The sequence below is a fragment of the Uloborus diversus genome, chromosome 10, assembly GCF_026930045.1.
Source record: "Uloborus diversus isolate 005 chromosome 10, Udiv.v.3.1, whole genome shotgun sequence".
Taxonomy (NCBI): domain Eukaryota; kingdom Metazoa; phylum Arthropoda; class Arachnida; order Araneae; family Uloboridae; genus Uloborus; species Uloborus diversus.
In genome coordinates, this window is record NC_072740.1 from 66,029,802 (window position 1) to 66,052,496 (window position 22,695).

The 22,695-nt window shown below is 34.6% G+C and overlaps 1 protein-coding gene across 1 annotated transcript in view; it reads right to left on the bottom strand.

The window, feature by feature from the left end:
• The window catches only part of LOC129230974 (transmembrane protein adipocyte-associated 1-like), a 40,244-nt gene extending 35,004 nt beyond the window's left edge, over positions 1–5,240 (bottom strand). The window contains exon 1 of the mRNA XM_054865212.1: positions 4,921–5,240. The gene's annotated coding sequence lies outside the window, so the exon portion shown is untranslated. The remainder of the gene's footprint in view (positions 1–4,920) is intronic.
• Positions 5,241–22,695: the final 17,455 nt, after the last annotated feature.

A 22,695-nucleotide genomic window follows, 5' to 3' on the forward strand; every position in this document is an offset into this window, starting at 1 on the left:
AAGGGTTTTGAAATGCCTAGAATTTTTTTTTTACTCTTATAGGTAGTTAAAATTATGGCCTGAAAAGTGTTGAAAAACAACCAAAGCCAAGTTTCAGCATTAGCTAAATGTTCCTTTAGAGTGGAAAATGTGCTTAGCTTAGTGGACATTTGTGTGTGTGGGGGGGGGGGTGAGTTAACACCTATTCTGAAGACAAATGCGTTTTCTGGATGAAATCATATTTAATACTAAAGTCAGTGGTGACGGCAATCGAAGGGGGGGGGGGGGGAGCTCATGGTGCACAATAGACTGAATTTTTGCAAGGTGTTTTAAGTGTTATTTCTCCTTTTAATTTTTTTTGGGGGGCGGGGGGGGGGGGGGGGGCTCAGTACTTTTTGAGTGGTGCATCATTGGTCTTGGGTGGGGGGAGCACCGCGTTGAAATAGTGCCCTTTTTTAAAAAAGTGCCCCTTTCAAAGGCCAGCACCCTGCCCTTTTTTTCCTAGAGTGAACACTAATAATTAATACAGGAATTTATCTCAAAACTTTTTTGTCGTTATATCACATTACATTAATAAAGAACATGCTGCACTGAATTTTTGGAAGAAAAAAATTGATTTAAATAGCTTAATGGCATTTTCTTTTTCAAGTGTGTTAATGACTTGGATGGGGTAAAATGGTCATAGTTAAAAAAATTGGTCTAAAACTATCATTAGTAACCATAATTTTTTTAATGCTCAACACACCTAGTTTTTTGAAGAAATTAACTTTATTTAAATGAATTTTTGATGGGCAACTATGGTCAAAAGTTTGTTCACCAAATATTTTAATCATACTTCACTCCTGGATTTCATCAATATCACCAGGAAAGGGCTGATAATTTGCAATGTTTTATTTTTTGAAAGCGTCTGAATAGTCTAAACTACCTAAATTACAAAACAAAAAGAAATTTAACACTCAAATAGAATTTCAAAAAAATATCACTTAATTAAAAAATAAAAAGGAAAAAAAGGATCAAGCTTTTCCTATTTCTTTAATGTCTGCAAAATACTTCTAGTTCTAAGTTTCTACTTTTTACTGATATTTAGCAGATGATTTTTTTTTTTTTTTTTTTTTTTTGAGAGAGAGGAAAGGGAGTAGCATAGAGTATTCTACTAGAATAAATTGAAAGCTGTAGAAGCAGAAAAAATTCTACATTTTTTTTGAGCAATCACGATTGCTTATTGTTCTCACTTGACAGTCCTTGATGTTCCGGTTCCTTTTTCAGCTTGGACCAGGGCTGCAGCACCACCGTTCACCGGCGGCGGCGCGGCTGGTCCTGAGCACTGTCCACCGGAATCCACTTTTGCTGGGCGGTGGCGTCCATGTCCTACACACGCATGCTCATACACAGTTGCCTACGCGTGCACGCCTTTACACACATACGCACGCCTACGTGCACACACGTAAGCCTACACACACACACAACTATACACATATAACCACCCAGGAGGAGGGACATGCTTGGATGGGGGGGAGCCCTTTCTAGAAACAATAACTCTAACCAGTAGAGTCTTGTCGCAACTCGTGATTGCGAAAAACATAATTTGAATTCAAAGTTTTGGAATTCAAATTAGAGTTAATTTTGTATAAATTAAGATGAAATTTTTAATTGTTACCTTTGTTTGAAATTATTTTTTTTTTTTTTTCAAATATTCTAGGATTACAAACTTGCTTCAATTCAATCGATATGCTATATATCAAATTTAAACTCAGAACTGAGAATACAACTTTGTATTTAATTCAGTTTACCTTAAAAACACTAAATGGTTTCATTCACTTCAATATTGTCACCTCAGAGCAACAGTAAGATATCTTACTGTTATTCCTGGGAATTGATGTCTTGCTGCTGCTCTGAGGCGATGATATTTCTGATCACTTTCCCCCACCAGACCCTAGTAAATAAACATAAAACGTTTAAGTTAGCAAGTTTCAAAAGGTTAATTGGGTCAAAAAACCATAAAAACTTAATTTTTTTCTTAAGCATAAAAGATAAAATGATTTAATTTGGCGTGGAACAAGCTTTAACAATTTAGAAATAATTCAAATAATCCCTCTGCCTAAAATTACATAATTATTTTATTTTATTTAAATTAAATGACTGACCAAGAATAATCCCTGATGAGGACAATCATGGGTCACACATGGGGTAAATATGGGTAAAACTCTTATTTTTTAAAGTAATATGCGTCAAAAGTAGTTGAATATTCTAAATTTACATTTCTCAGCCCATAAAGAGATCTTGGAACAAATCTGATATACCCCCCTCTTGGCGACTTTTTCCTGTTGGCGCCAAAAAAGCGTCGCCAAGAAAACTATGTATGACGTCATATGTCATACATCGTTCTTAGCGATGCTTTTTTAGCGCCAACAGGAAAAATTCAAATTATGTCATTAATTATTTAATGAAATTAATGCATTAATTTTTTTCCGTTGTTTCTCCGGGATACGAGCCCTCGGTCTCATAGTACTTTCGTAATGAGACCTCGGCTGGCCGGCCCTGCCTCGGTCTCATTACGAAAGTACTATGACACCTTGGGCTCGCCAGGACCTCGCTGCCGCTCGGTCCGTTATCCCTCCGACTTTTAATATACATCACAGTCGGATATAAGTCACAGATCTCCTCCGTTCAGTATACAATAAAGTCACAGATTTTATGTGAAATTAACACCATTTTTGTGCTACAAAAATGCCAACCAGACCAAAATACAAACTACCAGAAACACACTAAAAACACAATAATTCAAAATATGTTCACTTACCTTTTTTACTTTTCTTTTACTTCCTCACGTGAGGCAGTGCACATATGTTCCGCTCTTAGGGAAATTATCCCATTTTTTATTATCATTACTTTACAAAAATATTTAAATTATGTTTGTTTTGACAAAAAAAATTCCAAAAAAAAACAACCTTATTTTACTTGTATTTTGTACTCCACCCAATTAATTTCGCGAATTATTTCCAAAAACTTTACAAACATATCCTCATTCATTCAAAAATTTCAATTGATACATTTGGACAACATCACAAACCGAACTCATAATTAAAATAGAAAATTCAACTAAATTAACATTAAAAAACAACAAGAAAAAGAATACTCTAAAATAAAGTTTGAATTGAAACTTGATTTTAGAGTATTCAACTTAAAATCTCCCTAAGAGCGGAACATATGAGCACCTACCTCCTACCACACAGACAAGTGCAAAAAGACAGACTTCGAGAAACTACTTTCCAGCGTTCAAGTTGCAAAACCAGGGTTGCCAAGTTATCGCCTTATTGGCGATTTTCGTATCGAGCGAAAAATTAAAATCTCGCCAAGAAGGGGGCATATCAAAGGAGAGCCGAGATCTTTTAATGATTTAAAGTGTTATATTTAAGAAATAACTCATTACAACTGAAGTAATTTGATGTTACTCTTACTATTCGAATGCAATCGGTTTTTGCTCTAGCCCACAATTTCGGGAAGAAGTTTCGTTATTTTGGAAGTTTCTTTTTTTTTTCTAGGATTTTTTGAGCAATCACGATTGCTTATTGCTTTCATTTGACTGTCCTTGACGTTACGGTTCCTTTTTCAGCTTGGACCAGGGCTGCAGCACCACCGTCCACCGGCGGCGGCGCGGCTGGTCCTGAGCACTGTCCACCGGAATCCACTTTTGCTGGGCGGTGGCGTCCATGTCCTACACACGCGTGGTCATATACACTCCCCTACGTGCGCAAGCCTTTACACACATACACACGTAAGCCTATACACACGTAACCACCCAGGAGGAGGGACATGCTTGGGGGGGAGCCGTTTCTAGAAACAATAACTCTAATCAGTTGGGTCTTGTCGCAACTCGTGATTGCGAAAAACATAATTTGAATTCAAAGTTTCGGAATTCAAAATAGAATTAACTGGGGGAAGTATTTTTTTTTTTTTTTGAAGTAATTGTGAGCATGATTTACGTTTTTAATGGTTAGCATAAAATATGAGTCTTTTTGGACCGCAATAAATATTTTCATAAATATTTTCAAACATATCTCGAGCCTTTAAGCTTACTTGCTGTCCCTTGTCCCAGACTAGTAAGCAAAAATGCTGGCTGAGACAGCACTTTTAAGTAGAGAACAGAAAACAGAGTAAAGGTTTTCGCCATTTCAGGCAGGTATGCGTGTATTTTAATTTCATAGTTTTTTTCTGCAGTAAAACTGAGCACTAAACAATCAGTAAAATTTTCCTTTCATAATCATACCTGAAAATTTTAATTTTACAATTCCCATCTTTAAAAAGCGGTCACATTTTTACATGAATTATTTTTTTATTATTATTTGCAACAAGAATTAATGTCAACAGTACTTGCTTTTTTACTGTCCTGAAACCAGATTACCCTCTGTTTAACAAACTTCATTTTCCAATAACTCAGTTTTAAAAAGATTTAAATAAGTAAAATAATTGATTTTAAAACCTGTAGAAAGAAAAGCAAAAATTCAAAAAATAAGTTTCAAAAAGTTTGAAAAATACAATCAATCTTGATATATTTCTTGATTTAAAAATGTGTAGTAGATGGTTTAAAAGAATCATTCAAACAATAATGTACGAACAAAAATTAAACTTAAATTTCAAACTAATACAAGATGATGTTTGCACCTATTAGAAATTGCTTACGTCGAAGTTTATACAATAGGTTACTATAATGTACTTTTTTTTTTATTGCCGTCCACTCACAAAACAAATTGGATATTAAGGCAAAAAATGCTTCTGACATCTAAATTTCAAACAATTAAATAGAGATAATGCAAAAATTAATTAAAATCCCCTCAATAATGGAAAATACAAAACAAGAGGTAAACAGTGTTACAAAAAATAAGTAAGATAAATAATAAATTTGAATCGTAGCAACAAGTATTTGAATGCAATGGTACTTACATTTACAATAACAAAATACAAAAAAAGACCTTTCACAAGTTTCAAGAAATTCACGATCGTCGAACGGTCGCATGACAACTCAAGCAGTTACAATGATTTCCCCCATTTCAATGTATGAAAATATTTTACTCGGATGAAAAGAGGGAAATATAGAAACACAGTTCTAAAATTCTGGCAAAATAAGTGATCTTCGTAGCAAATAATGGTTAATAGGAGAAACAAATTTAAAAGTTTAAAATTATTAGCACAATCATAACAAAGAGATACACTGAATAATAAGACACAATCGCAGAAGTTGTGTTTTGATCCTATTAAACGATTTCAGCATTCAGCAACAAACAAGAAAAAAATAACGTTTATCCCTTGAAAAGAGCTGTTGCCAAACGTTTAGGACAAAGATTAAACAATTTATTACTTTAAAGAGTTGAGAAAGTAACTCAAACTCTTTAAAATAAGGTATGAAAATAATACACATCTTATTATATACTATACACATGACATTGTGCACATGATGCACAATATTTCTGAATTAGGCATTCATTAATAAAAAAAAATAATAAAATGTCCGAGCCCTGGAGTGTGAGATTAAATGGAGAGAGAAATAGTGAAAAAGACGAGACTTGCCATGTGATCGCGGGTATATGAATTCACATCAACATCTTGCACGTTGATAAATTTTAACAAATACACCCTCTGAGCCTTTACGCCAATATAGCAGCTGGTATGGGGGGGGGGGGCGCGGGCCCCTCCCATAAAGATAAATTAGCTATTTACTTTATTATTTTTTAATTAACTTCTTTATAACACAGAATTTTTTTACAGTTATTTAAAAAGAACACAAAACACACAAAACATATTTGAATAAAATCATTTTTATTTGCTAAAGATGTAATGCTGGAGTCAGATGCCAGAGTAGAAGAATACACTCAGTTTAATGGTTTCGAATTCAAGGGAACATAATATCGCGATTCAATCCATTAGTTCTTTGATGGAATCAATAATTAACATCTAAAAAAAAAAGTAAGTTGACGTGCCTAGAAGAGTCATTTTAATCCAGGAAGCTATTTGCGAAATAAAAGGTTTCTTTTTCAGCTTGTAAAAAAAATTCAAAATGAAAAAATCACGTGATAGTTCTTGGCAAAACTATAATATTACGTAGTGGAAACGGCACGTTCAAAATGTTCTCAATAAGTTTGTATGGGGTTATTTAAATACCTTGCCCTCGTGTAAATCATTATGACAATGTTCCTAATTAACACCGCTAATTTTATAGCATCTCGGAGAAATTAAACAGGGTTTAGTAATTAATTGGCTTGAAAAGTTCAATATATTTTACGTCCACATTCAAAGTTTATTGGTGCATAATATTTATGTTTTTAAAGGTAGATTAATAGGCGTTAATGGATCCTTAAAAACATTTTAAAATCGAAATCATGAAAACTTTGTTGTAAAACATTGTATTTTGGGGGGAGGCGTTTTTCAATTTCCGGGGCCCCCTCTAAAACTAATTTCTGTATCCTCCGGCTATGCATATTAAGTTAAATCTGAAAGTCCGCTTACTTGACTAGTAGCACTTCTTGGAACACTTTCCAATAAAGAGCTATCTTTCTTGAGGAGACCAAAACTGAACAGTATATACTCCAAATGAGGTCTTACGTCTTACCAAACTTCTATAAAAGGGCAGAATAACCTTATTAGATTTGTTTGAAATAGATCTATTAATAAACCCAATCATTCCATTGACTTTGTTACTTGCTATTATGCTGCCCTGTTGATTAGAAACTTGAAGTCATGATTTATTAAGACAGTCAGATCAATAACATTTTATTCCTAACTAATTACGGAACCCTGTAAATAATAACTTGAACTTTTTTCCATGACCTAAATGTAGCACTTGACATTTCGCAACATTAACTGCCATACCCACTTATCTGTCCACTTAGTAATATGATCTAAATCATCTAGCAGCTGTTTTACTAGTTCTCCACATTCTACAAACCACATAACGTCATCCACAAAACAATTCATGTTTGCAGAAATATTTTCACGAATATCGTTCATAAAAATAATAAACAAAAGATGCCCTAAAAAGGATCCTTGAGGAACCCCACTTAAAACATCACTCCATTTAGAATGATTTTCTCTCATAACTTCTCTTTTCCTTCCAGTCAGCCAATTTCTGTCATGAATTAAAATTTCCCTCCTACTCCAATACAAGCCAGTTTTTGCTTTGCAGAGCAATGTGCGGTACTTTATAGAAAGTATTTTGAAAGTTAATGTAAACAACATCTACACAGTTTTTGTTATCTAAAGCCATGGTAACCTTGTAATAGAAATGCAATAAATTAGTAGCACATGATTTACCTTTCTTGAAACCGTACTGCAAAACTAGTCGACAGAATATTAGTCGCTAAGAATTTCAGTCTTGATTTTGATCTAAGTTTCTCAAACTTCACACACCACTAAAGTCCAGGGCCAAATTTAACTTCATGCCGCCCCTAGGCAGATTTGAAATCTGCCGCCCCCTCCACCCTAAAAGAAGAAAACTTTTCTTTACTCAAAAACACTCAAAAAAGTATTCCCGAAATTTAAACTGTCAAGCTTGTGAAGAAATAATGAGGTTTCACATTCAGGGGCGCCCAGATGGGAGATCACAGTAATTTCCCAAAAAAATTCCTTATTCGGAAAATTTTGCTGACGATTTGTCAAATTTGGAGACAATATTGCAACAGGGTCATTCCATGCGAAATGAGCAAATCATCTGTGGCTGACATATCACAGATTTCAATGAAATTTTTTTTAGGTAAACCATGCATATCTATGAGGGAATGCAAAGTATGGAAATTTAAAAACTGTTTGTTGCTTTGTTATTGAAAGTAGAAGTTGATGCTTACGCTAAGCCTAAATTTTCAGAGTTCATTGCTGAAGTTTGTGACTCAATAACTCCATAAGTTATAAACGTACACTTAAAATATATATATATATATATATATATATATATATATATATATATATATATATATATATATATATATATATATATATATATATATATATATATATATATATATATATATATATATATATATATATATATATACATATATATATATATATATATATATATATATATATATATTTCCGCATTCTATAAACAATTCTCTATTGGGAAAGAGCCAGGGGCGTAGCTAAGGGGGGGGTTTTGGGGACAAACCCCCCCCCGAAATGTTTGTCTCAAAAAAAGGAGAGAGAGAAAGAAAGAAAAGAGGAGAGAAAGAAAAGAGAAGAGAAAGAAAAGAAAGAGAAAAAAAATAGAAGAGAAAAAAAGAGAAGAGAAAAAAGAGAAGAGAAAAAAAAGAGAAGGAAAAAAATAAAAACGACTTTTTTCTGAATAATAATGGTCAAAAATTCACTTCGCTCCCCCTCCCCCCCTCCAGTGTCATTGAACATCAGCTCCATGAGTGACTCTTAAGCGTAAAGACGCCTCACTCCTCACTCTGCTGCGACATTTTTTTGATAATTGAGTAAAATTTTACACTTCGCTTTAGAAATGAGATTGATTTGTTAAATCCACGTATATGTAGCCTTTTTTTGTCATAGATTCAGCAAATTGTTAAATATGTTTAATTTTATGAGCGGCGCAGTGGGAATATTGCATGCAGTTGAATCTGTACATTTCGAATTTCACAGGAAGGGAAAAAATCGAGATAAAGAGGTTTTAAGATACGGGAGCTTTAATAAACTTTATAGAAATTTGGAATATGATGGTAAAAATTTGAAATCGATACTAAAGACAATATGGGCTCTTTATCAAAATTACCCCGTATTAGTTTTGTTAATTTTTTTTTTTTTAAATTCTAAAGTGTAAGTCAATGTATTTTTTTCAAAAAATGCTATTTTGCAATACAAAATCAGCTTTATACAAAAATATTTTTCGAATATGAGAAATACAGTAAAACCTGTCTACAACGATACTGTTGGGACCTAAAAAATATCGTAATAGACAGGTTAATAATAGACAGTTTGATTATTCATGCTGACAGTTTGCTGGCCAAAAAAAAAAAAAAATGTTATAGACAGGTTATTGTTATAGACAGTATCGTTATACACAGGTTTCACTGTATTTTACTTCAGTATATGCAATTAGATGTATGGAATAAGTGGTAAAAATTTCAAAACCTAACACAATTTAGTTTTTGAGAAAAAGGAACATTTAGTTTCAAAAATACCATTTCGAGATATTGCGATTTAAGAGGGAAAATCATACCTCATCAAAATTGGTTTATACTTTTTTAAAGTTTATTCTTGAAATACTCATCCATAATGCAACTAATACTCAACCTGTGAATTTCACCCCTTTACTCTTCTTCCAAGCAAGTGCTCGAAACGACTGTCCTTTTGTTAATCTTCCTAGAAAACCTATTCGTGGAACGAATTTCTCCCTTTTTTGCCCCCTCAGCCCTTTCTGTTTCGAGTTAAAGAAAATGCTTTTGCTTGCTGTTTTAAAGATCATTGGGCTTCGAATCCGAAAATGATAGCATAGCCGGAATTCGAGACATAAGGTTTTTGTTGGCGTTGTGCTGTCATAGTCAAAACGACCTTTGCTAACCAGAGTATCCACCGCAATCATTGATTTGTCGAAAATGTCAACCAGTATTTAATGCGTATTCCTTTGAAAACGTGCAGTCTGAACTATTTAGAATAGTATATTCTAAGTGAACGTTGTTGTATAATGAAGCGAGCAAAACAGATAACAAGCTTTTTAAAACTCAAAGAAAAAATTGTAAATGACGAAAATGGTTGCGCTAAAAAGAGAAAGTTAGCGTCGTCTGAAGAAAACCAAGTACAGTCTGCTGAAGCAGCATTAGTCCCATCGAACCCTTCTGAAGGAAATTTTATTTTAACTTAAAAGAAAAACTGCATAGCATTACAGGAATAAAATGCTTAAAAACGAAATGAATATTGACTGTTCTGTACTATTTCTGTTAGCTTGGTTCGCATCAAAAAGTAGAAAATAAACAAGACTTCTGCTTATAACACTCGAAAATTGCTATTGCTCTCTCAAATATCTATTTATGTAAATTCTAAAGCAGCTAATAAAATTAAAAATAAAAACATGAGAGGAGAACAGATGGTATGCAGCTTTGTGCAAATAACTTTCTACCGCCTATATTTCTTCCCTATTTTTTTATTCAAATTTTATTAACTGCTTTATAATTAGCATAAATGTAAATACATATAAAAAGCAACATATAAATATAACGATATGGGAAGCCATTTCATTTTATGCTGGTTATAATCAAGAAATCTTTTTTTATTTTATTTCATGCTTTTAGTGCGAACCAAGTTAGTAAAAAAAGTCAGACCACCGAAGAGATTGAAAGTCAAACATCCAGTTTACAGGCGGAAATGGATGCATCTATTAGCTTTCAGGGATACCAGCTTTTGTAGATGCGTGTTAGCCTCTAAATTAAGCAGTCACACTGAAATGAACGGAACACGCCCATCAGATATTTGATTTTCCCCTGATTTGGATAGACTGGTTTTTGCTAGACGTTGCTAGAAAGTTTCACTTTAAATTAAATGGAGGAAACAGAAAAAAAAAGTTAAATTTTCCAAAACATTAAAAAATAAATATATAAATAAATAAAATTCTTTGCTTTTGTTTGACACAAGTATCGAACTTGGGGCACCCCATTCCAAAGTATGTAAGATTCACCTCCCTCTTACTATTATTTTTTAAAATTAGAAAAAGTTTACACACACACACATATGTATACATACAGTTGGGTCTCTGTTCAACGACTTTCAAGGGACCACAAAAAATCGTTCTTAAGTAGAAAGCGTCCTTAAATAGAGAAAGTCATTGAATAGAGCGTCGTTAAACAGAGAGCCAACTGTATATATATATATATATATATATATATATACACACACACACATATATATATATATATATATATATATATATATATATATATAAAATAAGTAACCCCCCCCCCCGAAAGTCGGGTCTAGCTACGCCTCTGGAAAGAGCAAAGTAAAATTTATTCTGATCTTTTTTTGAATCTGAGATATTAACAAATATTGAAATTTTGCCAATTTACTTCAGATTTCAAATCACTCTTCTAGCTCTTTAAATGAAAAAATAACAGTAAAAATGATTCAGATTGAAAAACTATCTATAACTAACTATCTGCTCTAATTTAGTAATTGTTTATGAATTTCCTAATGACTAAATCGTACTTTAAAAAAATCAAAAATATCCGAAATTTTCATTTTTTCCTCTATTTTCAGATTTTTTTTTTTTTTTTTTTGGAAGATGAGGGAATGCTCTAAATGTTCTCAAGTTTTTTTACGTAACATATTGCAGTGTCTTTTAGATGCTACTAAATTTTAATCATTGGTATCAGCGTATTTTTGTTACTAGAGTAACTTGAACTAAGGTAAAATTTCATTAGTTAGTCCTTTTTATTGTAAGTTTAGCAAAACTAACCATTTCTTTCGTGTTTCATTTTCTCAAAAGCATGTTTATGAAGTACTTGCTAAAATGTACATTTTTTAAAAATCGAAATGAATGTTAGATATACTTGCTTCTGCATCATTGAGTCGTTTATCTAGTTTTTTGAATTCTCGTAATTTCACATAAGGGTCAGTCCATACAGGTTCCATACAGTATAAACTACTCATTCATGTTCAAATATTTCTAAGTTATAAAATTAAAATAATTATTTTGAAAATTTCAATATGTTTTATCAGTATAATGTATTAGATAGGGCACAATATACGTAATTTAAGAAGGTGCAGTGAAGTTTTCACACTTTTTATTTCTGTTTTAGTGTGTGAATTGACTAGCAAAACTGCTGAATTTCAAAGACCTGTATCTTTTTTACAAACCAAATACAAAAAAACAATATGTATAACATGTATAGTACTTGAATGGAATATTCAATTGGCCAAGAAATTTTATTTTTTATTCCATCCCCTTTTGGTTTACAGGGGTCTAAAAATGTCATTTTTTGTCATTTTTCCGATTTTTGAGGGGCTGTATGCTATAAAGGGTGCACAAACACACATCAACAGTTACATATTCTTTTTAACATGGTTCCAGTGATTAGTTTTTGCCGTATTTCATTTTGTGTTTCCGTCCCCTACGCAAGTTATCCCCCTTTAAAATGAGTAAAATTTTTACATTTGACCCTGAAATTTAACCTGTTGCCGTTATTTCAATTATTAACTTACAGCTACGTAACTCAGCATGTAAGACTATAAATTTATGCACTTTAACATTAAAGCGTTAAATTAACTATCATTAATGTAATTCAAATAGATTTTGCCCAAAATGCAAAGATCTAAAAGTCCCATTTTTGACTACGAAAAACCCTTTTGATGACCTCTAAAAAATCAAAGTTGAGAGAAAAAATAAAAGAGGTTTTAAACATCTTTCATATGTAGCTTTTAGGGATATGAATTTCAAAAAAATTAAAGATGGTCGAGCGCACCCATCCGTCGAACTTGTATGGATTGACCCATAAAACATAAAGAAAATGGCTTTTTTCTGAATTTTATTTTACGTTTGGAAATCAAAAACCAATTTCGAATTTCTTCAAGCAAATAGTAGAAACACAGCTCTATATTCTTGTAAAATTTTAAAGTTGTCTGAATTTTCCTTCATTTGAATTTTTGTGTCTATGTGAAGGGGAAAATCATCATTTTACAAAATGTCATTAAGTTCAAAACTGATTTTGAAGACAAAGGAGTCAAAATACAACTTCAAAAGTAAGGTATTTCTTTAAGATACTTAGCACATTATTGGGTATTAATTTCATCAAAGCTAATGCATTCTTTAAAGATTGAGATTAAAAAATAAAATGCTTAATTATGAGAAAATTGAAATATTTTCAGTTTTTGAAACTCGGTTAAAAGTTAACTATAATAACTTTGAAAATTTTACTGACATCAGATTAATTACCCTACTCCATAGATTGCAACAACATATAACTTTTATGTTTTCATTGAATAGTTAATGCGATACAAGCCTTCAAAAATGCAACATTTAGCATTTATGAGAATGCTGTGCAATTTGACCAATTTTCAATCGCATGTAACTATTCAAATAAAAAATTTCAAGCAAAAATATTTTAGATGTTTTTATATAGGCATAAAAGGAACCTGTATACCAAATTTCATAAAAATCTGTTACCGTGCGGCCACCACTTTTTTGCGAATTTTGCTTATTTCGTATGGAATGACCCTCCCGTATCCTACATCTACCGAGCAAGCTAGAAATAATTTTTGACATTCTATCCAAGCATTAATGCAGCGCTGACCCGTTCCTTCCAACTCTCCCTCAATTTTAACGGAGATTTCTTTAAAGAGTAAATTATAGTCTTGATTATATTTTCACCGTAGATGACATTTTTTGAAGAAACAGTGTTATTATTCTGACGGGAATAATTTCCGTAACAAATTTTACAATTGGATAGTTGAATTATGGAAAAAAAAGTTTGAGATCCGTATCCGTATCTGCGGATCTTGACACAAATGATTCGGATCCGTATCTTTTAATGATCCGGCACATCACTAGACCCCAATGATTCCCCCAACTTGCTCCAAATGTTCATGCTTTTGAACTTTGCACCTATCTAGCTCCTGAGAAGAGTGCTAATGGCTAATATATTGTTCCCTTCCCCTTAAAAAAAAGGTGGGGGGGGGGGGGGGCACCACTTCTAAAAAGTGGGACGTGATGGGAGAAAACGGCGGTCATATTTGGATTCGGGAGGACATTTTACATAAGAATCACCAAGAAGAGTTACTTCAGAAGCGTTTTGAAAGTTTTTTTTTTTTTTTTCAATGCCGCGCAGTGTTATTTGATTCACGTTTGTTACTGAAATGAATAACGTTACTCGAATCATGAGTAAATTTTCCTTACCTCACAGTTATACATTTATCTTTTAAAGCGCCATTCCTTGTGGTATTTTGGGTGTTCCGATTTAAGTGATATTTTTTATTCATTCTAAGCTGGCGTTTCCTGTTTTTCTTTTCGTCTCGGAAAGCGACGCGAACCAGTTTCTATTTCTTTCTCTTTTCTTTCCGATAGAAGATTATCAATTTACTTTTTGAATGAAGAGAAAATTTCAGGTCATAATCCCGAAATATCTGTAAAATTCCAATAAGTATCCCCCATGTCTCTTAAGTAACTAATTTTTTGAATATATTTCAATGTGATAATTGCAAGTGTATCGTTTTATATTTTTCCGTGAAGAACTGAGATTATCGTGTGAAGTGAGAAGGCACATTTAGCACATCTCATTGTTTCCATGCTCATGATATATAAATGGGAAATAAGTATGACACAGTGTTCGAAAAGGGTTTGGATAGAATAAATTAGAGTGAGATGACTCATAAAGAGGAACAAGTGGCGAATGTGGTTCGCGAGTATCCGAGTCATTGCTCATTAAGCCGATTTTGTTTGGGCTAAATTGAATTTCACATTTTGCATACTTTGACTTCATTGGAACCAAACGTAAAATTCTTGCTTAGATAATGAGTAGTAATGAAAAAAAAAACATCATTTCGAACGTGCTCCTCCACAACACACGACAATAATGCTTACCGCGCCATGCCATTGCATCTAAAACTTGACCGCGAAGAGAAGGCGGCTGATCTTGAAGCAAACACATCATTTACAAATACAAATACAAATACAAATGTGACGACCAGCAACAGGCTCTGGGCCCAGCTAGGCTGGTCCTAGTCAATTAATTAGACCCCAATGAAGATCAATGGCCCTCTTAAAGCTATCCACCCCCTTGCTCATTACCGTCTCTTCCGGTAAGCTATTCCAAGTGCCCACGACCCTGCTAAAGTAGTAGTTTTTCCTGATTTCCAAGTTAGCCTGAGATTTAAATAGCTTAAAACAATGACCCCTTGTCCTGCTTTCCCCACAAAAATTTAATCCATTTACATCTTTCATTTTGATAAATTTAAATAACTGAATCATGTCCCCTCTGACTCTCCTTTGCTCCAAGCTATACATGTTAAGCCTATTAAGTCTGGTATCATAATCTAAATCTGAGAGTCCCCTTACTAATTTAGTTACCCTTCTTTGAACCCTTTCCAATACAAAAATATCTTTCTTCAGATAAGGCGACCAAAACTGAACAGCGTACTCCAAATGAGGTCTTACTAAACTCCTATATAAAGGCAGAAGAACTTTCTTAGATTTGTTTGAAATAGATCTATTGATAAACCCAAGCATTCTGTTGGCTTTGTTACTAGCAATACTGCACTGTTGACTAAACTTGAAGTCCTGATTTATTAAGATACCCAGATCCATAACATTTTCTGCCTGATTTATGACTGAACCCTGTAAATGATATCTCATACGCTTATTTCCATGACCTAAGTGTAGCACTTGACATTTCCCTACATTAACTGCCATACCCCATTTATCTGCCCACTTCGTAATATGATTTAAATCCTCTTGAAGCTGATTTACTTGTTCTTCATTTTCGACAATCCCCATAACTTTTACATCATCAGCAAAACAATTCATGCTTCCAGAAATATTTTCATTGATGTCATTCATAAATATAATAAACAAAAGAGGCCCTAAAACTGATCCCTGAGGAACCCCACTTAAAACATCACTCCAATTAGAATGATTTCCTCTCACAACTACTCTTTGCTTCCTACCAGTGAGCCAATTTCTAACCCAAAGTAAAGTTTTTCCTCCTATTCCTATGTCAGCTAACTTGCTGAGAAGAGCAACATGCTGTACCTTGTCAAAAGCTTTTTGAAAATCAATATAAACAACATCCACACATTTTTTGTTATCTAAAGCTGAGGTAACCTTGTCGTAGAAATGCAATAAATTAGTAGTACAGGATTTACCTTTCCTGAAACCATACTGCAAACTAGTCAACAGACTATTAGTCTCTAAGAACTTCATGATCTTAATTTTGATCAAAGTTTCGAAAATCTTACAAATCACCGAAGTCAAACTTACAGGTCTATAATTTCCAGCAATACCTTTAGACCCCTTCTTGAAGAGTGGCGTTATGTTAGCCAGCTTCCAGTCCTCTGGCACCGTCCCCGAGTTATAAGAAGCATTGAAAATAATCAAAATAACATCCACTAATTCATCTGCACATTCAACTAAAATTTTTGGATAAATATTATCTGGTCCCGGAGCTTTAGTTGCTTTAATCTTTTTCAAATGAAATAAGACCTCCTCCCTGGAAAATACAAAATCCTCAAGCTGTATAATAGCTTGTGTCTTGTTAGTGTCAACTGTTGAGATACAGTTATCGTTAAACACACTGGAAAAAAAGTTATTTAGAACATTTGCAATATCCCTATCGTTTTGGATTAAATTTCCATACTCATCAACCAAAGGCCCAATTTGACTGTTTCGAGCTTTCCCAGAATTAGCGTAAGCAAAAAACCTCTTAGGGTTCCCATCAATGTCATCTGCCAGCCTTTGCTCCAATTCCCTTTTCTGAATCCGTACCAAATACTTAAAATTTCGCCTTGCCTTACCATACTGGAGCCTCTCCGCACTCTGACCAGTTTCTTTAAACTTACGAAAAGTGGCTTGCTTATAATTAAGAGCTTCTTTAGTCTCCCTGGAGAACCACATGGGCCAAATTTTGGTACTAACACCTTTTCTCCTAAATGGAACATAGTCCCCAACGGTTTTAGCAAGTTTATCCTTAAATTCCGTCCACTGCTGATCTACGTCGTTATTTTCCAACCCTGACAAAAAAACCTCTTTCAAGCTCTGCCTAAGTGCAACAAAATCGGTGTTTCTGAAATTGGGCACAAACCTAAAATTATCATCTTTGCACACTTCAAATTTAACCCGGAACCTAATGCTGTTATGATCACTATCTCCAATATGCTCCCCTACACTCAACCCTTGAACAAAACTACCTATGTCACAAAAAACTAGATCCAAAATGGCCTCCTCTCGAGTTCCCTGAGTTACAACTTGATCTAAGAAACAGTCACCAATTATTTTTAAAAATTCCTCTTCTTTGCCATTACCAGGATAAAAATTATTCCAATCAATACCCGGAAAATTGAAATCCCCCATTATGATAACGGATCCTTTACTGGACATGTCACTTATAATACGGTACATCTGTTCATCTTGTCCCTGGTTTGAATTAGGTGGCCTATAAATGTTTCCAAAGCGAAGCTTTTTGCCCTTACTGCTCATCAACTCCAGCCAAACCATATCAATATCAGTAGGCTTATCATTTATGACCAATTCATTGCAGATAAAAATTTTCTCTAACATAAAATAAAACCCCACCACCTCTTTTACCTACTCTATCCTGTCTGAACAAATTATACCCAGCAATATGTAATAACTCTGCATCAGATTCGGTAGCCCATGTCTCTGTAATTCCAATAACATCCAACTTCTCATCCATAACTATGCTTTTCAATTCATCCATCTTGTTCCTAATACTGCGAGCATTGGTATAGAAAACTTTAAGCATGCCTAAGTTGCTTTTATTTAACACCCTGAAATTTCCTAAATTACAATTGTTAACATTACTACTCTTGTTCGTCACTTTATTTCCATTCCTAGCAATATCTAAAAAAATTTCATTCTCTCGATACCTGATGCTTGAACCATGCCCCCCATTCCAACTTAGTTTTTTGACTCCGAAGCCCTTAAAATTAATCCACTAACCATTTTGACCCCTGTAGAGCTCAGATGCAGGCCATCCCTAGCAATCCAATCCCGTTTACAATGACTCCATACATCAATGAACCTGATACTGCGCTTTTCGCAAATTGACTTCAGTAGCAAGTTCATACACCTCGCACGTTGATTTAGCCAGCTCCTATGCACTCCATACCTGGGAAGCAAACCAACCACTTGGACATTCGTCGAAAAGCTGGTTGCTTTATCCAACAGGGATTCCCATTCCCTAGAAAACTCCTCATTTTTACTGTGGCCTACATCATTTGTTCCCACCCACAAAGTAACCATATCCTCCTTATTCAATACTCCCTTCTTTTCAGCAACCATATTAACGTCTTTTACCCGAGCCCCTGGTAAACAACACCTAGCCACCTTACGCTTTACTCTCCCAACTGTGTTACCCACCTCCCTTACCATAGAGTCCCCCAAAATTACACCCTTAGTTTCCCAATCTAACTCCTCATTTGAAACTTCCCCCTGAATCTCTGGAACATTTATACCCTCTACAACTGGCTTACACCCTAATGCTAACTGGGCTTCCAAAACTAGCATCTTAAGTCTTAAGTCTGAGAGTTCAGCACATTTAGTGCAAATATAATCCTCCTCAAAAACAGACTCATTTTCCCCCTTATACAGGCAGAACATATGACATAAATCACAAGAGATCCACCTGTCCCCCTTCCCACTCTTTACCTCTTTCATAATGCATATAACACCCATTTCTACTCAGTGAATATGTTCCAAAAGGCAAAAAGAAAGATAAAAATGCAAAAAAAAACACAGAATAAATACTAAAAACAGCAGTAAATAAAGAGTTGCTACACCCAATAAAGCACACAAGATCAAAAACCAGGAGATCACCACATGTTAGGCTTAGCTCCAAAAAATGCAAAAACACTTTAAGAATACAATAACAGCAAAAATGAGCCCCCAAAACACAATAAAACTAAATTACATGATAAAGTGAAGTAAAAAAACCTAAAACTAGACAGTAATAATGAAAAATTATAGTAAAAAAACACTTATCAAATTAGTAGCAATAACACTCCCTGCATCACAGGCGCCCTCTAGTGGCCAAAAAAAAAAAAAAAAAAAAAAAAAAAAAAAAAAAAAAAAAAAAAAAAAAAAAAAAAAAAAAAAATTTGTATCGTTTGTAATAGGTTGATTGTTATTATTTTGTGATAGATAGGATCAGTGAGAACGACTCTCACTTTTAGTGCTTTCTGGTTGATTCAAATGATACAAAATGAGGTTTCGCTTCAAGGTCATCCGCCTTCTCTTCGCAGTCAAGCTATACTGCAAATGGCACATATACTTTTATCTGTCGATACCCCTTCCACCACCGCGTCCCCACCACAACTCACACAGCGCCCTCTCCAAATACACTGCTCGACATTGAAAATGCAACACCAAGGAGGAGTGTTCAGAAATTTATGCAAATTTTAGAGCAGACGTATATCACTGAGTTATGTAAATGATGTGAAATGCGCAGCTCTCCGACGCACGTGAAGTAAGATATAAGGGAAGGAACTTCTAGAATGGGCAATATTCGTGTCGTTATTTCTGACTGAAGAATTATCGAAGAAATTTTGTCTTGGAGGATACAACACGAGAGAATGCCAGGCCGCCGTCAACGAAGGCACTTCCAGCAGATAGACGATTTTACGAGGGGTATGGTGATCAGACTGAGAAGGGGAGGTTGGTCCGTACGTCAAATCGCAGCTGATACCCACATGGATGCGAGCACGGTGCATCGGCTGTGACGAAGATGGTTGAACAACGAAATGTGGCAAGATTGGGGGCGTGTAGGGGCAGCCAGAGTGACGTCAGAACGCGTGGATCGATGCATCCACCGACAAGCTGTAGCAGACCCACAAATCACTTGTTCCTCGATTCTGCAGCAGGTGCAAGATACCCTGAATGTTCCCGTGACAACAAGAATCATTTCCCGCACCGCACGTGGTCTGCAATCACGGCGTCCGCTAAGAAGACTGCCATTGACCCCCACAACATAGACCGCAACGTTTAGTATGATGCCGGGCTAGAGCGACGTGGATGACAGAATGGCAAAATGATGTCGTGTTCTCAGATGAATCCCTCTTCTGTTTATCCAGTGATAGTCGTCTCATACGTGTGTGGCGTCGACGTGGAGACAGATCTAATCCGGCAGTAACTGGAACGTCCCACCGCACGACAACGTGGCATAATGGCTTGTGGCGCAATTGCGTACAATTCCATATCACCTATAGTTCGTATTCAGGACATTATGACGGTCCAACGATACTTGGATAATGTGCTGCGGCCGGTGGCAATCCCTTACCTTCAAGGGCTACCTAATGCAATTTTTCAGCAGGATAACGCTCTGCACACAGTGCTCGCATCTGCCAACATGCTCTCCAAGGCACACAGATGCTTCCCTGGCCACCATACTCTCCTGACCTGTCACCAATCGAACATGTGTGGGATGTGATTGGACGCCGCTTGCAGACTCTGTCCCTGCCTCGTTCAGAAGACGAACTGTGGCAAATGGTTGAAAGGGAATGGAGAACCATCCCTCTGGACACCATCCGCACCCTTATTGACTCTATGCCTTGTGTTTCTTCGTGTATCGCTGTCCGCGGTGGTCCTACATCCTACTAAGCCGACGCCGTTCTCGCTCTGTATTCTGCCTATCATTTTGAAATTAAGATCATTTGTTATTCCTTGCTGTCTCTGTCTTTTTTCCAAATTTCATCACTTTCTGACCACTCCTTCTTGGTGTTGCATTTTCAATGTCGAGCAGTGTACGTTGGGTTAATAGGGCGAACCCTGTATTACTAGAGTACATCTTTTGGCTTTGATTAACTTATGAACTTTTTTTCTTATTCTTAACTACAACGATCGTCCAGATCATTATTTGTTTTAGGCATTGGTGGATCTGCTTTTACAACAAAACACAAAACAAGAGGAGGCAAATCAAATTCATCAAGTTAAGTACTACTCAGCATACCTCATATCAATTTGCAGCCTACAGAACCATTGAAGTAGAAGTGTTGTACAACTGTCATCATCTACTAAGCAACCAATTGCTTTGTAACTTTTGTCACAGAAAAGGTATGCTCCAGCCAGTGGCGGCTCGTGCCTTAATTTAGTGGGTGGGCCCGCAGTTATGTTTATGGGTCATTCTTCAAAAAGTGTAATTTTTCTGTCACACGGCTTTTACAGTAAAAACTTTAGGGAACAATTCATTTAACGATGATTTTTAATGTCATCAAAAATATATCTATTTAAACCTGGCAACAATTTTTTAATTTCTTTTTTTTTTTAGAAAATTTTTGGTTCACAACCTTCGTGGCGTGTCATATACCTTGTGTGACTGTTTTTGTTGCTTAATAACTTGTTTAATTAAAAGCAGTGATGTTCCCATCAATTTTCCTGAGGGTATACTCCCAGTAATCTACTAAGCACAATTTGTGTAACGTGAACATATACATAGTATGTCATAATATGAAAATTTATGATTTTTATTTTTTTTATTTATGAGTAAAATAATTGGAACTTAGCTGGGCCATTGTTTATGGTTATTTCTAGAAGGTAACACTTTCTTGTAAGAATGGAAAAAAAAAAGAAAACAAAAGGTTTCGAAATTGAAAAATATTTGCGTTCAAAAGTTACGTTTTCTGGAGAATGACCTTTATATGTTTACACAGATAAAATGATGAAAACAATGGTTGGTAAACTAATGCTGAGGAACATAAAATGATACTTAAATCAGTTAATACAAACTTCAGATAGCCCTACAAAATTATACCACTTGATTTAATACTCCCAAACCTGTTTTTGTGCGGTGGATAAAATCCTCATAAAAACAAATTGTACGTTTTAAAGATAACTTCGTTCATTTTAAAAAACATTTTGTCTGTTTCATAAATAATTTCGTCAATTGAGTCCCAATCTGATTGAAATTTTCATGTATCGCGGGAAAAAAAAATCACACAAAAAAATTGTACAAAAAGAAAGACCGCACAAAAACAGGTTTGTGTGTACATAGATTATACAGGGTGTTCCGTTTTAACCAACAAGACCTTCTTTTTTGCAACTGTTTGTCCAAGATGCATACTTCTAATTGCAAAAATGTTCAAAATCAGGTGCAAGGTTAAGGAATTGAAAGTTTGAAGCAAAAATAAGAATGAGTCAAATGATACAAAATTCAATTTTTTTATACGGGCCCTAGGTTCTCCAACTTATATTCAGGGAAGTCATCACCATTAAAATGTAATTCCAGCACAAAAAGTTTGACATTAGTACGACTAATGTTCACCCTGATATGAAACGCAGCGTTTCGTGACTTACACCACTTCACACTCACTGTCAATAACACCTTTTGAGGGAAAATATAGCAGTTTAAAAAGGCTTAAAATTTTTGTGTGCAAAACTGGTTTTTCAAATTGATTAATGTTTTATAGTGTTTTCGCGTATCACAGCATAAAATTTGCATTTGTTTTTGAATAGCATTAAAAAACATAAATACTTTGTTTTTTAACTTTGACAACCTATCATTCTTCTGAAAGGACTATAAGTTCCTATCTCATTTCTATCTGGTCCCTTAAAACTTTAAACTCGAATATCTCCTTGAGTTTTGGTCGCATAAATGTCAAATTGTTTCTGTTAGTAATATATTTCAATTGAGATTATTTCCCTAAATATAAGTTAGGAGACCTAGGGTCAGTATAAAAAGTTATTTTTAGTTTTTGACTCTTTTTTTTTTTTTTTTTTTTTCGCTTTAAACTTTTAGTATCTTAACTCTGCATCTGATTTTGAACATTTCTGCAATTGGAAGTATGCACCTTGAACGAACAGTTGCGAAAATGAAGGTCGTATCGGTTAAAACGGAACACCCTGCATATTTTAAATGAAGCACTCGGCTTCCCTTAAGCGATCGAATTGATAATAATATTAACAGCAGTAATAATAATAATATGTTTTAATAAAAATATTAATCTCATCAACTGTGCCATTCCCCTCCCTCCAAGAGGGGTGGCACACCGTGAAACATTAAGGAACCAGACTCT